Source organism: Scyliorhinus torazame, chromosome 22, assembly GCF_047496885.1.
Source record: "Scyliorhinus torazame isolate Kashiwa2021f chromosome 22, sScyTor2.1, whole genome shotgun sequence".
NCBI classification, from domain to species: Eukaryota; Metazoa; Chordata; class Chondrichthyes; order Carcharhiniformes; family Scyliorhinidae; genus Scyliorhinus; species Scyliorhinus torazame.
This window is the reverse complement of record NC_092728.1, coordinates 47,128,732-47,149,653: the sequence shown is the minus strand read 5'-3', so window position 1 is coordinate 47,149,653 and position 20,922 is coordinate 47,128,732. Positions and strand designations below refer to the sequence as shown.

The 20,922-nt window shown below is 48.8% G+C and overlaps 1 protein-coding gene across 3 annotated transcripts in view; it reads left to right on the top strand.

Moving 5' to 3' along the window:
- slc31a1 (solute carrier family 31 member 1) overlaps positions 1 to 20,922 on the top strand; it is a 97,156-nt gene that overhangs the window by 36,794 nt on the left and 39,440 nt on the right. The window lies entirely within an intron of this gene.

The following is a 20,922-nucleotide window of genomic DNA, read 5'->3' as shown; positions in this document are numbered from 1 at the left end:
AAGCTGACCTGAGAGCTCAAAGTCCAGGATGAACCAATCCTGTGAGTTTAGATAAAATGATGAAGGGAACTTGTAAATTATATTTTAGACAGGCTCCACATGGAAAGTTCAGCAAAAAAAGATTGCAATGTAGCACTTTTCTGCTTGCTGGCTCTCTTTCCCTCACTCTCTTTCTCTCTAGTGCACTATATCTCTTCCCTGAAATAGCTGCAAGAAAGATTTTCTTTTTTCCCCCCCAATTTCTTTTTGTTCCCAATTAAGGGGTAATTTAGTATGGCCAATTCACCTACTCCGCAAATCTTTTTGGGTTGTGGGGGTGAGACCCACGCAGACATGCGGAGAATGTGCAAACTCCACACGGGCCGGGATCGAACACTGGTCCTCAGCGCTAACCACTGCACCACCGTGCCGCCCCTTGTAAGAAAGAAATTGCTTGTGTCTCAAAATGTTTCACTTTTGAGCTGTCACCATTTATTATGTAGGACAAATGTGCAGCCAATGTGGCAAGATCCCAAAAATAGCAAATTAGGTAGGGCATCACTTGTTGCTTTGGTTGAGGGAGAAGTGTGACTAGGGCACCAAGAGACTTCTCAGCACCATGGGACCCTGCTTGTGTAGACAGGGCAGGCAGCAGCTCGCTTTAGTAACTTATCTCTGACACTGTATTTCTGACACCATAGCACTGCCTTAGCATTGTACTGAAGTGTTGGCATAGGCGATGTGCAGCACAGTGGTTTGCACTGTCACCTCACAGCGCCACAGTCCCAGGTTCGATTTCCAGCTTGGGTCACTCCCCATGCGGAGTCTGCACGTTCTCCCTCTGTCTGCGTGGGTTTCCTCCGGGTGCTCCGGTTTGCTCCCACAAGTCCCGAAAGATGTGCTGTTAGGTCATTTGGACATACTGAATTCTCCTTCTGTGTACCCGAACAGGCGTGGCTTTTCACAGTAACTTCAGTGCAGTGCTAATGTAAGCCTATTTGTGACGATAAAGATTATCAAAATAAAAATGTGGGACTTCTGGTGACGGCGGGCGGGAGGTGGCCGCACAATGGAGGGCACCCGTTCGGGAACGGCATTTTCGGAACTTTAAGCCAGGTTCCAGGGTCCACGGAGGCGGCAAAAGCAGGGAGAAGGCACAGAGGCGGCAGAGTGAAGAAAAATGTCGAGGGTGAGCAAAAGAACGTCCGTAAGGAAAACAGCTGAAGGTCCGTCGGGGAGTGGAAAGGTCACCGCGGGGTCACCAAGGAAAATGGAGGCTGGAGCACCAGGGGAGGCCGCATTGCTTACGGCTGAAGAAATAACTACGGTGATGGCTGCGGAATTCGAAAGGCAGTTTACAAAATTCATGGAGACAATGAGGAGGGAGATGAGAGAAGTTGAGTGTGCTGGTGGAGAAGTCAATTTCCCCAGGAACGAAGGCGGTGGCGAGCGCAGTGGCGGAGGTGTGAGAGCAAGGGGAGGCGCTGAAGGAAGTGGAGGAGACGTTATTGCAGCACGGTGATTAACTTGCCTCAATGGGGAAGGAGATGCGGAAGGTGGTGGACATTAACAAGGATCTGCGAGGAAAAATGGAAGACCTGGAAAACAGATCCAGGCGACAGAATTTGACGATTGTAGGGCTGCCCGAAGGAGTTGAAGGACCGAAGCCGACTGAGTATTTTGCCGCGATGCTGGCAAAACTATTGGGGGAGGGGGAGGATCCCTCCCGATATGAACTGGATCGGGCTCATCGGTCGTGGAGGCCTGTACCAAAGGCGAGTGAGCCGCCAAGGTTAGTGACTCTGTGCTTCCGTAGGTACAGTGTGAAGGAGAAGGTCCTGAGCTGGACCAAGCAGAAGCGGGTGGTGCAGTGGGCTGGAGCTGGTATACGTGTATACCAGGACTTTACGGTGGAGCTGGCGAGGAGGCGGGCTGTCTTCAACCGGGTGAAGAGGGCACTGTACATTAGCAAGGTGCGGTGCGGCATTGTATATCCAGCGAAGCTGAGGGTGACTTATAAGCTCAGGGACTTTTATTTTGGAACGGCGGAAGCAGCGAAGGAGTTTGCAAAGGCAGAAGGACTGTGGCAGAACTGAGAAATTGAGAAATGGCCAGATGCCGATGTAACCTCATGACTGTATTTTCTTCTTTTTTGTTTCACTGCGTGCGTGTTTCACTGCGTGCGGGTGTAGGGGCTAAAGGAGCCAATGTGTATATTTGGACAAGGGAAGTGATGGGATTTTCACTCGAAATGAGGGCTCTTTGGGGTGTAGGTGGATATGCGGGGTTTGTGTGCTGAAAGGGGATTTCTGGGCTTTCCTAGGGCCGGGAAAGGGGAAAGGGACCCGGGCGGCGGCCTCCATGCTGGCCAGTTTAAGCCTGCCAGGGAACGGGAGTGAGGTGGGGGGAGGGGCTGCGGCCAGCGGAGCCTGTCAGAACAGGGTCCGAGTGGTCTAGCCGGGGTGGAAATTTTGGGGGAAGGAACCGAGGTTGGGGGGGGAGGAGTTTTACAAGAGGCAGTGGACGGGAGAAGTTGGAGACTGGGGGGGGTACAACTCTTGTGTATCATGTACGGTACTCTTTCAGAGGTTGGAGGGTGTTGAGTGTAGTGGGGGGGAGGGGGAGTGGACTCTATAGGTCAATGGTGACCATGGGCGGTCCCGGACTCCTTTTTCTCCTTTGTTTTTCTGTTGCCACCGCGGGAGGGTTTGTTTTACTGGATGCATATATTGACAGGTGGGCCATTGTTTGGGGTGGTGGGAGGATGGGATCGTTGGTATTGTTAAGGGGATTGATTTTGTATTTGTTACCGTTTACTGTTTGTGGGTGGGGTGTAAATTTTGAAGGAAAATGTGAAAATGAAGAATAAAAACATTAAAAAAAGAAAAAAAAAAAAAATTGTGCTCAATCCTGGAGTAGGTATCAACCCGCAGCTTTCTGGCTTGCTATATGAGAGTTTAACCATTATGTCAAGCTGACCTGTGGGTTGAAAGTCCAGGATACAATTACCCTGTGATTTCAGATAAAAATAATGAAGAGAACTTGTAAATTATACTTTAGATTGGCTCCACATGTAAAGTTCAGCAAAAATGGACTGTAAAGACTTTAATCTGGAATTAGAGGATGAAGAAGAATGAATTTATCTCGCCATAATAACTGCAATGTTAAAAAAAGGTGGATAAAAACAAATCACCTACAAATTTTCTATTAAATGCTAATGGTGAAATTCATGTAATATAATGGGTTTTGGTGTTTTCTAAATTGGTACACCCCTGTTCTTATCTGTAGATTTTAGGATGATTTACTGGGCTTCCAGCACGCCTATCCTCAACCCCAAAGAACTTACTCATCCTAGCTGCTGTCATGTGTGCCCGGTGGACTACCTTAAATTGTAACAGGCTAAGCCTGGCTCATGATGAGGAGGTATTAACCCTGCTTAAGGCATCCGCCCATAGCCACGCCTCTCTCTCTCCTCCGAGCTCGTCCTCCCACTTGCCCTTAAACTCCTCCACCGAAGTTTCCTCCACCTCCGAAAGCTCTTGGTAAATATCCGATACCTTCCCCTCTCCCACCCAGGTACTGGAAACTACTCTATCCTGTATCCCCCGTGGCGGCAGCAGCGGAAAGGCCGGCACCTGTTTTCTCAGGAAGTCTCGCACCTGCAAATACCTAAAACCATTCCCTGCTGGCAATTTAAATTTATCCTCCAAGGCTTTCAAGCTGGGAAAGCTCCCGTCTATAAATAGATCCCCCATCCTGAGTGCACGGAGTGCTGAATTTGGTGCATTTGAGTGCTAAAGTGAGAGTTTGGTGACAGAGGGAGTGCTGAATTTGGTGCATTTGTGTGCTATAGTGAGAGTTTGGTGACTGAGGGAGTTAGGTGAGGAGAGAGTAAGGCGCTCCTTTCAATTCGTTTCCGACATTTCCACAAAGAGCGAGAAGGGAGCCAGGAGTTTACAGAGAGTGCAGCTGACAGAGTCGGAGGGCGGAGGTCCAGTTGGTCCACCGGGCAGCTATATTCTGTAAGGCATGAGGCTGGACCAGTTGCATGCTCCTCCTGTAGGATGTGGGTGGTGAGGGATACCATCGGTGTCCCCGCTGACTATACCTGCGGGAAGTGCACCCAACTCCAGCTCCTCAGAGACTGTGTTAGGGAACTGGAGCTGGAGCTAGATGAACTTCGGATCATCCGGGAGGCAGAGGGGGTTATAGAGAAGAGTTACAGAGAGGTAACCACACGCAAGGCACAGGACAAGAGTAGCTGGGTTACAGTCGGGAAAGAAAACAAACAGGCAGACAGTGCAGGGATCCCTCGTGGCCGTTCCCCTTCAAAACAAGTGTACCGTTTTGGATTCTGTTGGGGGGGGGGGGGGGGGGGGGGGGGGGATGACCTACCGGGGAAGGCCCTAGCGGCCAGGTCTCTGGCACTGAGTCTGGCTCAGAAGGGAAGGGGGGAGAATAGAAAAGCAATAGTAATAGGCGATTCAATGGTTAGGGGAATACATAGGAGATTCTGTGGTCGCGAGCGAAACTCCCGGAAGGTATGTTGCCTCCCGGGTACCAGGGCCAGGGTTGTCTCGGATCGTGTCTTCAGGATCCTGAAGGGAGCGGGGGAGCAGCCAGAGGATATTATTAAACTAGAAAGAGTGCAGAAAAGATTTACTAGGATGTTGCCGGGACTTGATGGTTTGAGTTATAAGGAGAGGCTGGATAGACTGGGACTTTTTTCCCTGGAGCGTAGGAGGCTTAGGGGTGATCTTATAGAGGTCTATAAAATAATGAGGGGCATAGATAAGGTAGATAGTCAACATCTTTTCCCAAAGGTAGGGGAGTCTAAAACTAGAGGGCATAGGTTTAAGGTGAGAGGGGAGAGATTCAGAAGGGCCCAGAGGGGCAATTTCTTCACTCAGAGGGTAGTGAGTGTCTGGAATGGGCTGCCAGAGGTAGTAGTAGAAGCGGGTACAATTGTGTCTTTCAAAAAGCATTTAGATGGTTACATGGGTAAGATGGGTATAGAGGGTTATGGGCCAAGTGCGGGCAACTGGGACTAGCTTAATGGTAAAAAACTGGGCGGCATGGACTGGTTGGGCCGAAGGGCCTGTTTCCATGCTGTAAACTTCTATGATTCTATGATTCTATAGGTCATGATGCACATTGGTACCAATGACGTAGGTAGGAAAAGGGGTGTGGAAGTAATAAACGAGTTTAGGGAGTTAGGCTGGAAGTTAAAAGCCAGGACAGACGGAGTTGTCATCTCTGGTTTGTTGCCGGTGCCACGTGATAGCGAGGCTAGGAATAGGGAGAGAGTGCAGTTGAACACGTGGTTGCAGGAATGGTGGTAGGAGGGAGGGCTTCAGGTATTTGGATAATTGGAGCGCATTCTGGGGAAGGTGGGACCTGTACAAGCAGGACGGGTTGCATCTGAACCAAAGGGGCACCAATATCCTGGGAGGGACATTTTCTAGTGCTCTTCGGGAAGGTTTAAACTAATTTGGCTGGGGAATGGGAACCGGATTTGTAGTCCAGCAACTAAGGTAGCCGATATTCAGGACGCCAAAGCGTGTAGTGAAGCAGTGGGGAAAGGAACACTGACAAAGGAGAGTACTTGCAGGCACGGAGATGGGTTGACGTGTGTATACTTCAATGCAAGAAGCATCAGGAATAAGGTGGGTGAACTTAAGGTATGGATCGGTACTTGGGACTACGATGTGGTGGCCATCACGGAAACATGGATAGAAGAGGGGCAGAAATGGTTGTAGGAGGTCCCTGGTTATAGATGTTTCAATAGGATTAGGGAGGGTGGTAAAAGAGGTGGGGGGGGGTGGCATTGTTAATTAGAGATAGTATAACAGCTGCAGAAAGGCAGTTCGAGGTGTATCTGCCTACTGAGGTAGTATGGGTTGAAGTCAGAAATAGGAAAGGAGCAGTCGCCTTGTTGGGAGTTTTCTACAGGCCCCCCAATAGTAGCAGAGATGTGGGGGAACAGATTTTGGAAAGGTGCAGAAGTCACCGGGTAGTAGTCATGGGTGACTTTGACTTCCCAAACATTGAGTGGAAACTCTTTAGATCAAGTAGTTTGGATGGGGTGATGCAGTGTGTCCAGGAAGCTTTTCTAACACAGTATGTAAATTGTCCGACCAGAGGGGAGGCCACATTGGATTTGGTACTTGGTAATGAACCAGGGCAAGTGATAGATTTGTTAGTGGGGGAGCATTTTGGAGATAGTGACCACAATTCTGTGACTTTCACTTTAGTAATGGAGAGGGATAGGTGTGTGCAACAGGGCAAGGTTTGCAATTGGGGGAAGGGTAAATACGATGTTGTCAGACAAGAATTGAAGTGCATAAGTTGGGAACATAGGCTGTCAGGGAAGGACACAAGTGAAATGTGGAACTTGTTCAAGGAACAGGTACTACGTGTCCTTGATATGTATGTCCCTGTCAGGCAGGGAAGAGATGGTCGAGTGAGGGAACCATGGTTGACAAGAGAGGTTGAATGTCTTGTTCAGAGGAAGAAGGAGACTTATGTAAGGCTGAGGAAACGAGGTTCAGACAGGGCGTTCGAGGGATACAAGATAGCCAGGAGGGAACTGAAGAAAGGGATTAGGAGAGCGAAGCGAGGACATGAAAAATCTTTGGCGGGTAGGATCAAGGAAAACCCCAAGGCCTTTTACACATATGTGAGAAATATGAGAATGACTAGAGCGAGGGTAGGTCCGATCAAGGACAGTAGTGGGAGATTGTGTATTGAATCTGAAGAGATAGGAGAGGTCTTGAACGAGTATTTTTCTTCTGTATTTACAAATGAGAGACGCCATATTGTTGGAGAGGACAGTGTGAAGCAGACTGGTAAGCTCGAGGAAATACTTGTCAGGAAGGAAGATGTGTTGGGGATTTTGAAAAACTTGAGGATGGACAAGTCCCCCGGATTCTATGGGAAGCAAGAGATGAAATTGCAAAGGCGTCGGCAATGATCTTTTCGTCCTCACTGTCAACAGGGGTGGTACCAGGGGATTGGAGAGTGGCGAATGTCGTGCCCCTGTTCAAAAAAGGGAATAGGGTTAACCTTGTGAATTACAGGCCAGTTAGTGCAAAGTAATGGAAAGGGTACTGAGGGATAGGATTTCTGAGCATCTGGAAAGACACTGCTTGATTAGGGATAGTCAGCACGGATTTGCGAGGGGTAGGTCTTGCCTTACAAGTCTTATTGAATTCTTTGAGGAGGTGACCAAGCATGTGGATGAAGGTAAAGCAGTGGATGTAGTGTACCCCTGCAGGGTCCAGGACAGTATTACTGTCTCTACTCTTTATTTTACCTATCTCCCTGGCCGCCTCCCTTTTCCTGAGCTGTGCGCCAACATTCTCCTTGCCTTTTCCCCGTATTCATAGATCGCCCCCCTTGCCGTTCTCAAATGTTCCACCGCTTTCACTGTGGTCATCAGCCCAAACTCCGCCTGTAACCTCCCGCTCCCTCCGTATCCCTGCATCCGGGGCCTCCGAGTATCTCCTGTCCACCTGGAGTATCTCCTCCACTAATCTATCCTTCTCGGCCCGTTTCGCTTTTTCTCCTTGGGCCCGTATCGAGATTAATTCCCCTCTGACTACTGCCTTCAAAGCTTCCCAAACTGTCGCTGCAGAGACCTCCCCCGTATCATTTATTCCAGGTCGTTTTGGATGGACTTGTTAACCCGCCCACAGCTCGCTTCTTAATAATGATATCATAGAATCATAGAATTTACAGTGCAGAAGGAGGCCATTCAGCCCATCGAGTCTGCACCGGCTCTTGGAAAGAGCACCCTACCCAAGCCCACGCCCCCACCCTATCCCCATAACCCAGTAACCCCACCCAACACTAAGGGCAATTTAGCATGGCCAATGCACCTAACCTGCACATCTTTGGATTGTGGGAGGAAACGGGAGCACCCGGGGAAAACCCACGCACGCACGGGGAGAACATGCAGACTCCACACAGACAGTTACCCAAGCCGGGAATCGAACCTTACTGTCTCACACTTCACTGATTTATCCCATAAAAACCGGGGGGAAAAGGTCCAAAAGTCCGTTACAGGCGGGAGCCATCAAATGTGCGATGAGCCTACTCCTCCATGGCTGCCACCGGAAGTCGGAAAGTCACTCTGTTCAAGAGAGGTTAGCGATGGGCAGCAAATGATGGCCTTGCCAATGACACTCCCATCCCATGAAAGAATTTTTTTTAATTGAAAAAGAATTCCACTTTTTTTTTTTAACTTCTCCATTAAAGAATCTGGATAGAGGGACAAATGGACCTCCAGCCACCGATACACAAATCACATAGTAATGGCACAGATTAAAACCTTGGGCGGGATTCTCCGACCCCCCGGCGGGTCGGAGAATTGCCGGGGGCTGGCGTGAATCCCGCCCCCGCTGGTTGCCGAATTCTCCGGCACCGGATATTCGGCGGGGGTGGGAATCGCGCCGCGCCGGTTGGCGGGCCCCCTCCCGGCGACGCTCCGGCTCGCGATGGGCCGAAGTCCCGCTGCTGGAATGCCTGTCCCGCCGGAGAGAATCAAACCACCTCTCTTACCGGCGGGACAAGGCGGCGCGGGCGGGGTCCTGGGGGGTGCGCGGGGCAATCTGGCCCCGGGGGGTGCCCCGTCGGTGGCCTGGCCCGCGATCGGGGCCCACCGATCCGTGGGCGGGCCTGTGCCGTGGGGGCACTCTTTTCCTTCCGCCTTCGCCATGGTCTCCACTATGGTGGAGGCGGAAGAGACCCTCTCCACCGCACATGCGCGGGGATGCCGTGAGCGGCCGCTGGCGCTCCCGCGCATGCACCGCACGGCAAAGTCATTTCCGGGCCAGCTGGTGGGGCACCAAAGTCCTTTCCCGCCAGCTGGCGGGGCGGAAATCAGTCCGCTGCGGGCCTAGCCCCTCAAGGTGAGGGCTCAGCCCCTCATGATGCGGAGAATTCCGCACCTTTGGGTATGCGCGATGCCGGACTGATTCGCGCCGTTTTTGGCGCCGGTCGGCGGACATCGCGCCGATTGCGGAGAATCCCGCCCCATGTTTTTTTTAAAACTCAAGCGAAGCACTAGTGCTCAATTCCCCGGGGTTAGAATTGAGAAGCTGAGAAATTGTTCGTACTTTCACAGAACCTTGGTTCAACCACATTTGAAATACAACACTTTGTACAGTTCTCGTTTCCATATCATAAAGTGGATATAGAGGTGCTGGGAAGATACAAAACCAATTGAAGGTGATGCCAGAACTGAGGTTCTAACCACCAGGAAAGATTGAACAGGCTAGGGCTCTGATAACTCGAGCACTGCTGCCTCACGGCGCCGAGGACTCGGGTTCAATCCCGGCCCCGGGTTACTGTCCGTATGGAGCTTTCACATTCTCCCCTTGTCTGCGTGGGTCTCACCCCCACAACCCAAAGGTGTGATTGGTAGATGGATTGGCCACGCTAACCATTTAGCTCCTTAATTGGAAAAAAACAAAATTGGGTACTTAAAAAAATGTTTAAACTAGAAAATAAAAGATTACAAGGTGATCTCTAAAATCATGGATGTATTAGATAGGGCAGATGCAAAGAGGACGTAGGGGAGTAAAAACTGAGGATCATGAATACAAAATGATCACCAATAAATCCCAAAAGGGAATTCAGGAGGACATTTTTCAAGCGGAGAATGGGTAATATATGGAAGTCAACCACCAGGAGTAGCAGAGGCAAAAATAACTTGCACATTTAAGGGGATGTTGTTAGATATGCAATAAAATACAGATAGGTAGAATCCCAAGGAATCTGCCCACAAATTTGAGTTAAGCTTCATGAATGCCGAATATGTCCCATTCCCACCTGACTACGTCTCTGTAACGCAATATGCCAATAAATGCAGTCCATGTCAAAAACATCATATTCAAATGACAAACGCAGAAAAGGAAAGCAGTACATGTGTGAAAAATCCTTTATTCAGTTTGCTCACACCTTACAGTGGCCTAAACTTGTAAAAGGCCGGAACTTAGCAATGAAAAAGGCCAGACATTGGCTCTGGGAATCTTAAGATCCTTTTTTGCTCAGTGTGCTGTTTTTCAGATGTGCGCGAAACATTCGACCATGGCGGCAATGCAGTCAATCACGTTTTCTATGTTTTTGTGCTGCATTGCAAAATCCCGAAGCACCTTCCTGACTTGGAACTTTATTGTTGTCCCTTCACTGTTGCTGGGTCAAGATCCTTGAACAGTGTACCCACATCACATGAGCTGCATCAGTTTAAGAAGGCCACTTTCTTGAGAGTAGTTGGAGATGGGCAATAAGAATGCTGGTCTAGCCAGTTATGCCCATGTCTCCTGAAAATATTATTTTTAAATGAATAGGAGGTGGGGGTCGATTGTCACAGCAAACATGTCTTGAAGCCAGAGATCCAGGAGTAGCCAGTCATCCATCCATGTGTTCATTGGAGGTGAGGCCAAAAGAATTGCGCCAACTTGGGAAATAAATGGATAATTCACCCCCTTTAATGACAGTTGTCCAAGCAAAACACTAACTTGCATTTATTTGGTGCCTGTAATGGAGTAAAATATCCCCAAAAGTTTAATCCAACAAAGATTGACAAAAGGAGAGGGCATTAGCTTTGATGATTAAAAGCTCACTTGAGGAAGTAATTTTAAGGGGCAGTCCCGGGCGAGGCAAAGAGGGAATTCCCAAACTTGGGGCTGAGGCAGTTGAAGACAGCACCAATAGTGAGGTGAATAGAATAAGTGATGTTGGATTGCGGAAGGGTTGTAGGACTGGTAGAGGTTACATGAAGAGGTGAGGCCATGGAGGAATGTAAACTGAAAATGTTAAATTGAGACATTGGGGGACTGTAAACCAGTAGTGCAATGTAAGCAGAGCTTGGTGTAGATTAGGGTATTGTCAGAACTCCCATGAAGTCAGTTAGAGCATTGGAATGATTGTCTCTGAAGCTGGGAAAGCGTGGATAAGCATTTCAGCATAGCATAGATGGACTGACACGGGGAAAGTGTTATGGGCCAGGTTTCAGAGAACGCCAAAGTGTATCATGGAGTTCACCTGACCCACAACTTTTAATAGATTGTGATATGGGGATCACACGGCCCACTCTACAAGTGTGGTACAGCAGAAATGGAAAAGTTTTTAAAAGCAAAACAATGTTTATTCTATGAACTCAAGTTAACCTTTTTAAAACATACAGTGAACATCTTGGCAACCACTAATTCAAATACAACCCCCAAACAATACAACACTAAGTAATCCTTTAAGCTTTCCTTTTAACATCCAGCAGACTTACAAAAGAAACACCTTTTAACAGAAGCACATCAGGCTAAAGTCACTACTGAAAATATTTATAATTCTGAATTCACCAAATGATCAAGAGATAGTCTTTTCATGGCAAAGAGATCAACAGTACAGCTGCTCTGATTGGCTTCAGCTCCCATGCTCCAAAATGAAACTAAAACACACCCTGCAGCAAACAGCCTAAAACGAAAGTAAAAAGCTGACAAGACAGCCCAGCTCCACCCACTCTCTGACATCACTGCAGTAGTAAACACCCATTTCTTAAAGGTACTCTCACTACAGATATTTATATACACACCCATTTATAAACACCCATTTCTTAAAGGTACTCTCACATGACCCCCCCCCAAAAAAAAACATCAACTTCAAGATAGTTCCATTTTTCACCTTTTCACTATCCTTTAAAAATGCACACAGTCACTTCCGGTGGCGGCTATGGAGGAATAAGTCGCACGTTTGGGGGCTCCCGCTCTGGTCGGATTTTTGGACCTTTCCCCTGGACATTTCTTTGGTTTTGAACGGTGGACTCGAAAGCCGAGGCAATTGGGCACCGTTTCTATGTATTAGTGTATGGAACAAAGGACCAGAAGCACAAGAAAGGGCAGAAATGAGAAGGTAGCCACGAGGTGTGTTGAAGCTGCAGCCGGAGACAGTATGGCCGAGGACCGGACTTCTGGGGGGGCAGCGCAATGACCAATGGACCCGGTGATGCAGGCCATCCAGGATGGTTTCGCCAGGCAGAAGCGGGAATGTTTGGACCCGATTAAACAATCGATCGGCTAGAGCGTAGACTGGACGCCCACGATCGGGCAATTCAGAAGGTCGAGAAGGCGCTATCGGAGCAGGGGGAACATCAAACAGCGGTGGAGCTGGAGGTGGGGATGATTCGGGAGCAGCAGAAAAGGCTCCTAGAGAAGGTGGATGACCTTGAGAACCAGTCCCGCCAGCAGAACTTCAGAATTGTCGGGCTCCCGGAGGGAGCAGACGCTGGGGCATCTGTAGCGGGTATGTTCGAAAAGCTGCTGGGGGAGGGGGCATTGGAGGTGGACAGGGCGTACCGGGCGCTGGCAAGGAGGCCGCGAGCGGGGGTCCCTCAGAGGGCGATGGTGGTGAGATTTCACAGGTTCCTGGACAAAGGAATGCATTCTTCGATGGGCCAAGCGAACGCGGAGTTGCTAGTGGGACAACAGGACCTGAGCGTGGAGGTGGCGAGGAAGAGGGCAGGCTTTAACCAAGTCAAGTCTATTTTCTTCAAGAAGCAGATGAGTTTCGGTCTGCTGCATCTTTGGGTCATGCATGAGGACCAGCATCACTATTTTGAGTTGCCCGATGAGGCACTGGACTTTGCTAAAAGAAAAGGACTTGTAGGGGTCTGGGAACTCTCGAACTTTGAGACAACTTGTTGGCCTATATTGGGCCCGTTTTTTTCAGTTTTTTTCCCCTTGGTTATTTTTGGGTTTTGTTTTCCTGTTTTTAAATTGACTATGCCTTCTCTTATTGTTTTGTGTCTGTTTTTGGGGTTCCATTTAAGAAATAGAGGGGGGGGTAGTTGACTTTTCGTTTTTGGGTTCTTTTTCACGGTGGATGTTGGCAATGTCCCTTTTGTTTTTATTGATGTGCACTTTTGTGGGATGGAGACGTGTCTGGTTGAGTTTCGGTGGGTGGTGCTTTTGTTTTTGTGTTTTCTTGCTGTTGTGTATTTGTTTGGGGGTTGTTAGATGAGGGAGATTGTTTGCATGAGCGGGGGAACAATAGGTGGGAGACGTCTTGGTGCCGGGGGCCACCAAGCTAGCTTGGTGAGCTAGCTCATGGAAGCATAGTGGGGGGTATGCATACGTTTAGTTTATTAGATGGGTTAGGTTTCAGAGTAATGTTGCGGTGGGGAGGGAGAGTGGGGGGGTTCTGCTGACGAGGGAGGGACTTCAGGGGAGGGACACTGAGGAGGACGGGGGTGGGGGCCGCTGTGGGGCGGGCCGGAGGAGGTGCGGTGCAGGGGCTGGAGGCGGCCCAAGCAAGGGGATAGCTGATCGGCAGGGGAGGGCGGGCACTTTGCCCCCCAGTTAGGCTGATCAGCTGGAATGTTTGAGGGCTAAATGAGCCGGTAAAGAGTGCATGGGAGTTTGCGCACCTGAGGGGATTGAAGGCGGACGTGGTAATGTTGCAAGAGACGCACCTTAGAGTAGTGGACCAGGTACAATTGATGAATTACATAGAATTTACAGTGCAGAAGGAGGCCATTCGGCCAATCGAGTCTGCACCAGCTCTTGGAAAGAGCACCCTACCCAAGTCCACACCTCCACCCTATCCCCATAACCCAGCAACCCCACCCAGCACTAAGGGCAATTTTGGACACTAAGGGCAATTTATCATGGCCAATCCACCTAACCTGCACATCTTTGGGCTGTGGGAGGAAACCGAAGCACCCGGAGGAAACCCACGCACACACTGGGAGGATGTGCAGACTCCGCACAGACTGTGACCCAGCGGTGAATTGAACCTGGGACCCTGGAGCTGTGAAGCAATTGTGCTTACCACCGTGCTACCGTGCTGCCCCGAAGGGCTGGGTACCACTCGGGGCTGGACACAATGACTAGAGGGGTTGCAATCCTGATTAACAAGCGGGTGACATTTGAGGTGGGAAGAAGTCTCTGATGTGGGAGGTCGATATCATGGTTAGTGGCAAGCTGCAGGGGTGAGTGGGAGTATTTATGGGAGGTGCTGGAGAGGTTCGGTTTTGGGAGGGGCTTTATTGACTGGGTTAGGTTGCTGTACCGGGCTCCAGTTGCAAGTGTACGGACAAACAGGACGACTTCGGAATATTTCAGACTGCACCGGGGGACGAGACAGGGTTGCCCCTCTCCCCACTTCTGTTTGCGCTGGCAATAGAGCCGCTGGCAATTGCTCTGAGGGCCTCGAGGGGCTGGTCCAGGGGGGGGTGGAGCACAGGGTCTCGCTCTATACGGATGACCTACTTTTGTATGTCTCAGACCCAATGGAGGGGACGGATGAAATTATGGGAATTTTAGGGGAATTCGGCAGGTTTTCGGGATACAAGCTCAATATGGGGAAGAGCGAGATGTTTGTGGACCATGCGAGTGGTCAGGAAAGGCTACTGGGGGAACTGCCGTTCAGAGTGGTAGGGGACAGTTTCAGGTACCTGGGTATCCAAGTGGCGCAGGATTGGGACAGGCTGCATAAATTGAACTTGGCCCGGTTGGTGGATCAGATGAAGGAGGATTTCCGGAGATGGGATGCGCTCCCATTGTCTCTGGCAGGCAGAGTCCAATCGGTGAAAATGAAGGTCCTCCCGAGATTCCTATTCGTTTTCCAATGCCTCCCCATCTTCATCCCGCAGTCCTTTTTTAAGCGGATCAATAAAGTTATTGCATGCTTTGTGTGTGGGGGGGGGGGGGGGGCGGGGCAAGTCCCGCAAGTGAAGAGCAGAGTCGGGGGGATAGTGGGCTGGCGCTGCTGAATTTCTGCAATTATTATTGGGCAGCTATTATAGCCATGGTGAGGAGGTGGCTGGTGGGAGAGCCGGCGTGGGTGCGCATGGAGGAGGCTTCTTGTAAGGGCACAAGTTTGGGGCCGTTGGTAACGGCGCCTCTGCCGTTCCCGCCGGCGCGATACTCCACCAGCCCAGTAGTGGTGGTGGCCCTGAGAGTTTGGGGGCAGTGGAGGAGGCATGTGGGAGCAGGGGGGGCATCAGTATGGTCCCCAATCTGCGATAATTACCGGTTTGCCCCGGGGAGGATGGACGGGGGTTCCGAATTTGGCGGACAACGGGGATTGAGAGGATGGGGGACTTGTTTATAGAGGGGAGCTTTCCGAATATAAAGGCGCTGGAGGAGAAGTTTGCATTGGTGGGGGGAAATGAACTTCGATATCTGCAGGTGTGGGACTTCCTGCGGAGGCAGGTGCCAACCTTCCCACTCCTGCCGCTAAGTGGGGGATTCAGGATAGGGTGGTGTCTAGAGGATGGATAGGAGAGGGGAGCGTCTCGGACATGTATAGAGAGCTTATGGGGTCGGAGGAGATGCAGACTGAGGAGTTGAAGCAAAAGTGGGAGGAGGAGCTGGGGGAGGGATAAAGGAGGGCCTTTGGGCAGTCGCGTTGAGTAGGGTCAACGCGACTGCAACATGCGCCAGGCTCACCGGGCTCACATGACAGTGGCCCGGATGAGCAGATTCTTCACAGTGGAAGACAAGTGTGCGGGGGGGTCCAGCCAACCATGTCCACATGTTCTGGGCATGTCCAAAACTGAGGGAATTTTGGCAGAGGTTTGCCAACGCCATGTCTAAGGTATTAAATACGAGGGTGGCAATGAGGCCAGAGGTGGCGATTTTCGGGGTGTTGCAGGATCCGGGAATCCAGGAGGAGAAAGAGGCAGACGTTCTGGCCTTTGCTTCCCTGGTAGCCCGGAGACGGATATTACTAGCATGGAGGGACTCAAAGCCCCCGAAATCGGAGATCTGGCTTTCGGACATGGCTGGCTTCCTCTGCCTGGAGAAAATAAAGTTCGCCATGAGAGGGTCTCTGTTCGGGTTCGCTCAGAGGTGGCAACCATTCGTCGACTTCCTCGCAGAGAATTAATCGTCAGCAGAAGGTGAGGGGAGGGGGTTAGGCTAACGTAGATTAGGGGAGTAAGTAATGGTGGGATCTGTGGAAAAGGGAGGTGGTATTTGCACTATGTTAATATTTTCCTTGTGATGTACGTTGTTGATTTTGTTGCTGTTACAATGCCAAAGAAATACCTCAATAAAATGTTCATTCGACAAAAAAAATCACAGCCCGGTAAAACCTCTGTACTATGTTCTTATATCTCACGTGCAAATCATCAATTACCTCTTGAAATAAACTGTGCAGTTATTCTTAAAAAAAAAAGAAATGCACGCAATAAATATACTTTTTTGTTTAAAAAAAACACCCGCAAACAGTACAACAATATAGTCCATTTTTAGTTTTTCCTCCAACTGGAATCCTTCTCGATTGACAGTCTCTTTGAACAAGAAAGTCTCTGCACGATCCAGTGATTTTTATGGAGGTAAAACTCTGAGACGTAAGAGTTCATGAGAAGGATTCATTGTTTCTGTGAGGACCAGCTCTCTTGTAACTATTGGGGGAAGAGTACCAACGTAGTCAAGTACCGGGTATTCTTCAGGAATATCTACTGTATTGTGTTGTCTACCTGCAGAAGTGCATCTTGTTTGACTTTCAAAGTGGACACGTTGACGGAATGCGACTAAGCTTTAGCGTCAATATTTGCCTACATGAATACAGTTAACCCTGTAACGATTCATGTAATTTGGGTCATGTTCTCCCCGTGCCTGCGTGGGTTTCACTCCCACAATCCAAAGATGTGCAGGTTAGGATTGGCCACGCTAAAATTGCCCCTTAATTGGAAAAAAATAATTGAGTACTCTAAATTTTAAAAAAAAACAGCAATTCCTGTAATTACTCTGAAACCTCCCACTGTCAAGTTTCCATTGATGGAAGTTATTTGTATAGTGATATGTTGTTTTCTTATCAGTCTTCGACTCAGACCTGCTCTCTCAGTGCTGTTTTATTTTTGAGAAAACAAGGTGGTGGATCAAAGCCCACAGGGCAGAGGTGCAGGGGGTTGGGGTTGGAGTTGGAGCTAAGGCCCATAGATAGTATAATGACAAAGATGTTGCTGAAGGGGAAGTGAGCCAAGCCCAATAAGGCAGGGCTACAGGTGTTCAAAGGTGTGTTATCCAGAATTAATCTCATCACACACAATTAATGGGATACTTTCTGTTCCGTGGAAAAATTGCATGTTGTTACTTACAACCGTAAGGAGGGTGGCAGAGCGTGCTTTGCGATAATTGTTCCTCTCAGCATCCTCACTGTTGGCATCAGGCTTGATTCCATGGCTGCCTTGCTGTTGGCTGCAGTTTAAAAATATAAGTTGCTCAGTCTGCCTGCATTATCAATAGGCAATATGCGGTGAGCTGTTACAAAGCTACAGCTGGATTCCTGAGTACCTGAGGAGGATCATTAGCTTGGAAATGGTAACAAAAGAGAGTTTTGCAGGGAGGCTAGTACAGCAGGAATCAATTTATCAACATTAGTGCTGCAATGTAAAAACTCTTGAGCTATCCGTATATCAGTGTAAAAGTGCAAATATCTATGTCCCTTTCCCCTCCCACCCTCCTGTGACACTGGAGACTCTTGGTTTTGTTACAGTTTTTGAATTTGTGTAGCTCTGTGCAAGATAGAAGGGTGCCGTAGAAATTTAACAGACAATGTCAGTAGAGGAGTTTTCGAGTGCAATATTTGCTCGGGTAGGCTAATTTTTCTGACAATCATCTGTTAATTTCTTTATGATCCTCAGCCGATGGTAGGCTGACTGATTTTGAGAATCCATGCAAAAGTTAAGAAGATGCAAATGCTAATCTTAAACTGCTAAAATAAGTCCTTTTATATCTTTCGATCTTCAGCCTGCTGTTCCATCTTCACCAGTTTTGTGTCTCCTACTTCTGGTCACGAGCTTTGAAACTTTTGTTGCCAATCTCTTCTCCTTTTACAACAGCTGTCCTCTGTTGTGTAATACAGAGAACCAGGGAACAAATGTATGGGACTAAATGCAAAACTTCAAGGGTGTCAGCAAGGGAGGTGGTGAGGAGTGCCAATGGATGTGGGAGGGAGGGGGTTACTGTTATAAAATGTTGGTTGAGTATGGTGTGGGGTTTGAATGGGGTTAAACAGGAACACCGGTCACACCTGAGTGAGCAGACGTAGAGTTATTGGTGCGAGTCGAACTGGATGGCCACAGCCTTGCTGCTGTTGACTTGAAAGTGGGTAATAACCCATGGAGCAAATATGCATGGGCAGTAAAAACGTCCTGCATACTAAAAGTTATACAATTCGCAGCATCACTTTCAGAGTGGTTGATTAAGTTTTCTTCCTGCTATCGCAAATGCTGGTCAGAGAAGGTTGCAAACTGAAGTTTGCCAAATGAATGATCGCTATTTCTGATTACTGCCTCAGGCTGTCCATCATTGTATAAGACCTTTCACTGTGTACGTGGAAGTGCAAACAAGCCTACACTGCAAATCTGTTTTATACATCTGGTTGCCAGTACCAAGCTCTGCAATTTAATTTCCTGATTTCCTGCTGATTACCTCTGGAACAGTGCCCCAGGGTGACTAAGATTCATTTTTAAGCTGGGCAGCTACAGAGATCACGAGCAATGACTCGTGTTTCGACACAGCAACCGCACAAATTACCAGACGCTGTAAAGCAGACTGGCTGCCAAAGACAAAGATAAAATGTGGATAAAAGTTATTTTTCAATAGTTCCAAGATACAGTCTGATAATTTGCAACATCTTTTTGGACGATGAAGATTAACTTTCATTTTCACGCTTCCAAAGTTCAGTTGTATAAGTGTGCATGGAAATATATATCCACAGCTAATGTGAAGCAACTCCTTCCTTGAAGATTATGCTTCAACTGCTTTGGATTTGAGCAGCTCAGCCAGCATTTGTCCAATGCAACACTTTTAACACTGCTGCTTCACAGCGCCAGGTACCCAGGTTCAATTTCAGCCTTAGGTGACTGTGTGGCGTTTGTACTTTCTCCCTGTGTGGATTTCCTCCGGGTGCTCCAGCTTCCTCCCCCACTCCAAAGAAGTTCAGGCTATGTGGATTGATTATCCTACATTGCCCCTTGGTGTCCGGGTTATGCTGGCTTGGTGGGGTTAAGGGGATAGGGTGGGGAGTGGCCATCGGTAGGATGCTCTTTCAGAGGGTCAGTACAGACTCAATGGGCCAAATGGCCTCCTTCTGTAATGGAGGAATTATACGGTTCTATTCTTCTATGGTTTGGCTCAGATGGATTTCAGATGTGCACCTATTGAAACTTTGTGTGAAGCAAAAAATAAATTCTGGAACTCACTTAATGTGCTCCATAAGACATGGGAGCAAAATTAGGCCACTCGGCCCATCGAATCTTCCCCGCCATTCAATCGTGGCTGATATTTTTCTCACCCCCGTTCTCCTGCCTTCTCCCCATAACCCCTGATCCCCTTATTAATCAAGAATCTATCTTTCTCAACATTAAAGTCACTCAGTTGCCACCCAGGTTGAGAGGGTTGTTAAGAAGGCGTACGGTGTGTTAGCTTTTATTGGTAGAGGGATTGAGTTTCGGAGCCATGAGGTCATGTTGCAGCTGTACAAAACTCTGGTGCGGCCACATTTGGAGTATTGCGTGCAATTCTAGTCGCTGCATTATAGGAAGGATGTGGAAGTATTGGAAAGGGTGCAGAGGAGATTTACCAGGATGTTGCCTGATATGGAGGGAAGATCTTATGAGGAAAGACTTGAGGCTGTTTTTGTTGGAGAGAAAAAGGTTAAAAGGTGACTTAATAGAGGCATACAAGATGATCAGAGGATTAGATAGGGTGGACAGTGAGAGCCTTTTTCCTTGGATGCTGATGGCTAGCCTGAGGGGACGTAGCTTTAAAATGAGGGGAGATAGATATAGGACAGATGTCAGAGGTAGGTTCTTTACTCAGAGAGTAGTAAGGGCATGGAATGCCCTGCCTGCAACGCCCTGCCTGCAACAGTAGTGGACTCGCCAATATTAAGGACATTTAAATGGTCATTGGATAAACTAATGGACAGCGTTGCGCTGGTCAAGGAGACCCAGCCTGAGTGAGTGAGACACAGACAGAGTGAGAATTTGAAACTTGGTAATTTGGTGCAGTGAGGTAATTCGGTGAAGAGTGGGAGAAGGTGATTTTTCCCTACTGTTTTGTGTTCTCTCTTTCTTTGGGCCTAATTTTGGGAGCCGTTCGGAGGAGGAGGAGCAGTCTCTGAGTATAAAAACTAACGGTAACTTCCTGTTTTCCAGTTTCTTTTTCCAAAAGTGACGTCAGAGGGAAGCTGTGATCTGATTGGTTGATAGCAAATCTGCCCAAAATTTTTTTTAAAACACAGCTAAACTCGTAAACTTAAATTAAACTAATTAATTAATTAGAGATGGCTGGTCAGGTGATGTGCTTGAGCTGCTTGATGTGTGAGCTGGCAGATCCCATTGCGAGCTGCAGCGACCACATCTGCAGTAAGTGTTGGCTGCTCGAAGAGCTCCGGCTCAGAGTTGATGAGCTGGAGTCTGAGCTTCAAACACTGAGGCACATCCGGGAGGGGGAGACTTACCTGGACACTGTGTTTCAGGAGGCAGTCACACCTGTCAGAGTAAGTAGTTTAAATCCTGCCAGTGGCCAGGGACAGCAGGGTGTGACTGCAAGTCAGGCAGGTAAAGGGAACCAGCAATCAGGAACTCAGGAGCCTCAGCCCTTGACCCTGTCCAACAGGTATGAGGCACTTGCTCCCTGTGTGGATAGCGAACAGGGCTGCAGGAAGGATGAGTCAGCTGACCAAGGCACCATGGTTCAGCAGGCCATTCAAGGGGAGGGAGTAAATAGTCAAGTTGCAGTTGTAGGGGATTCTATTATCAGGGGGATAGATAGTATCCTTTGTGAGCAGGATAAAGAGTCCCACATGGTATGTTGCCTGCCCGGTGCTAGGGTGCGGGACATCTCTGACCGGCTTGAAAGGATACTGGAGCGGGAGGGGGAGGATCCAGTTGTTGTGATCCATGTCGGTACCAACAACATAGGCAAG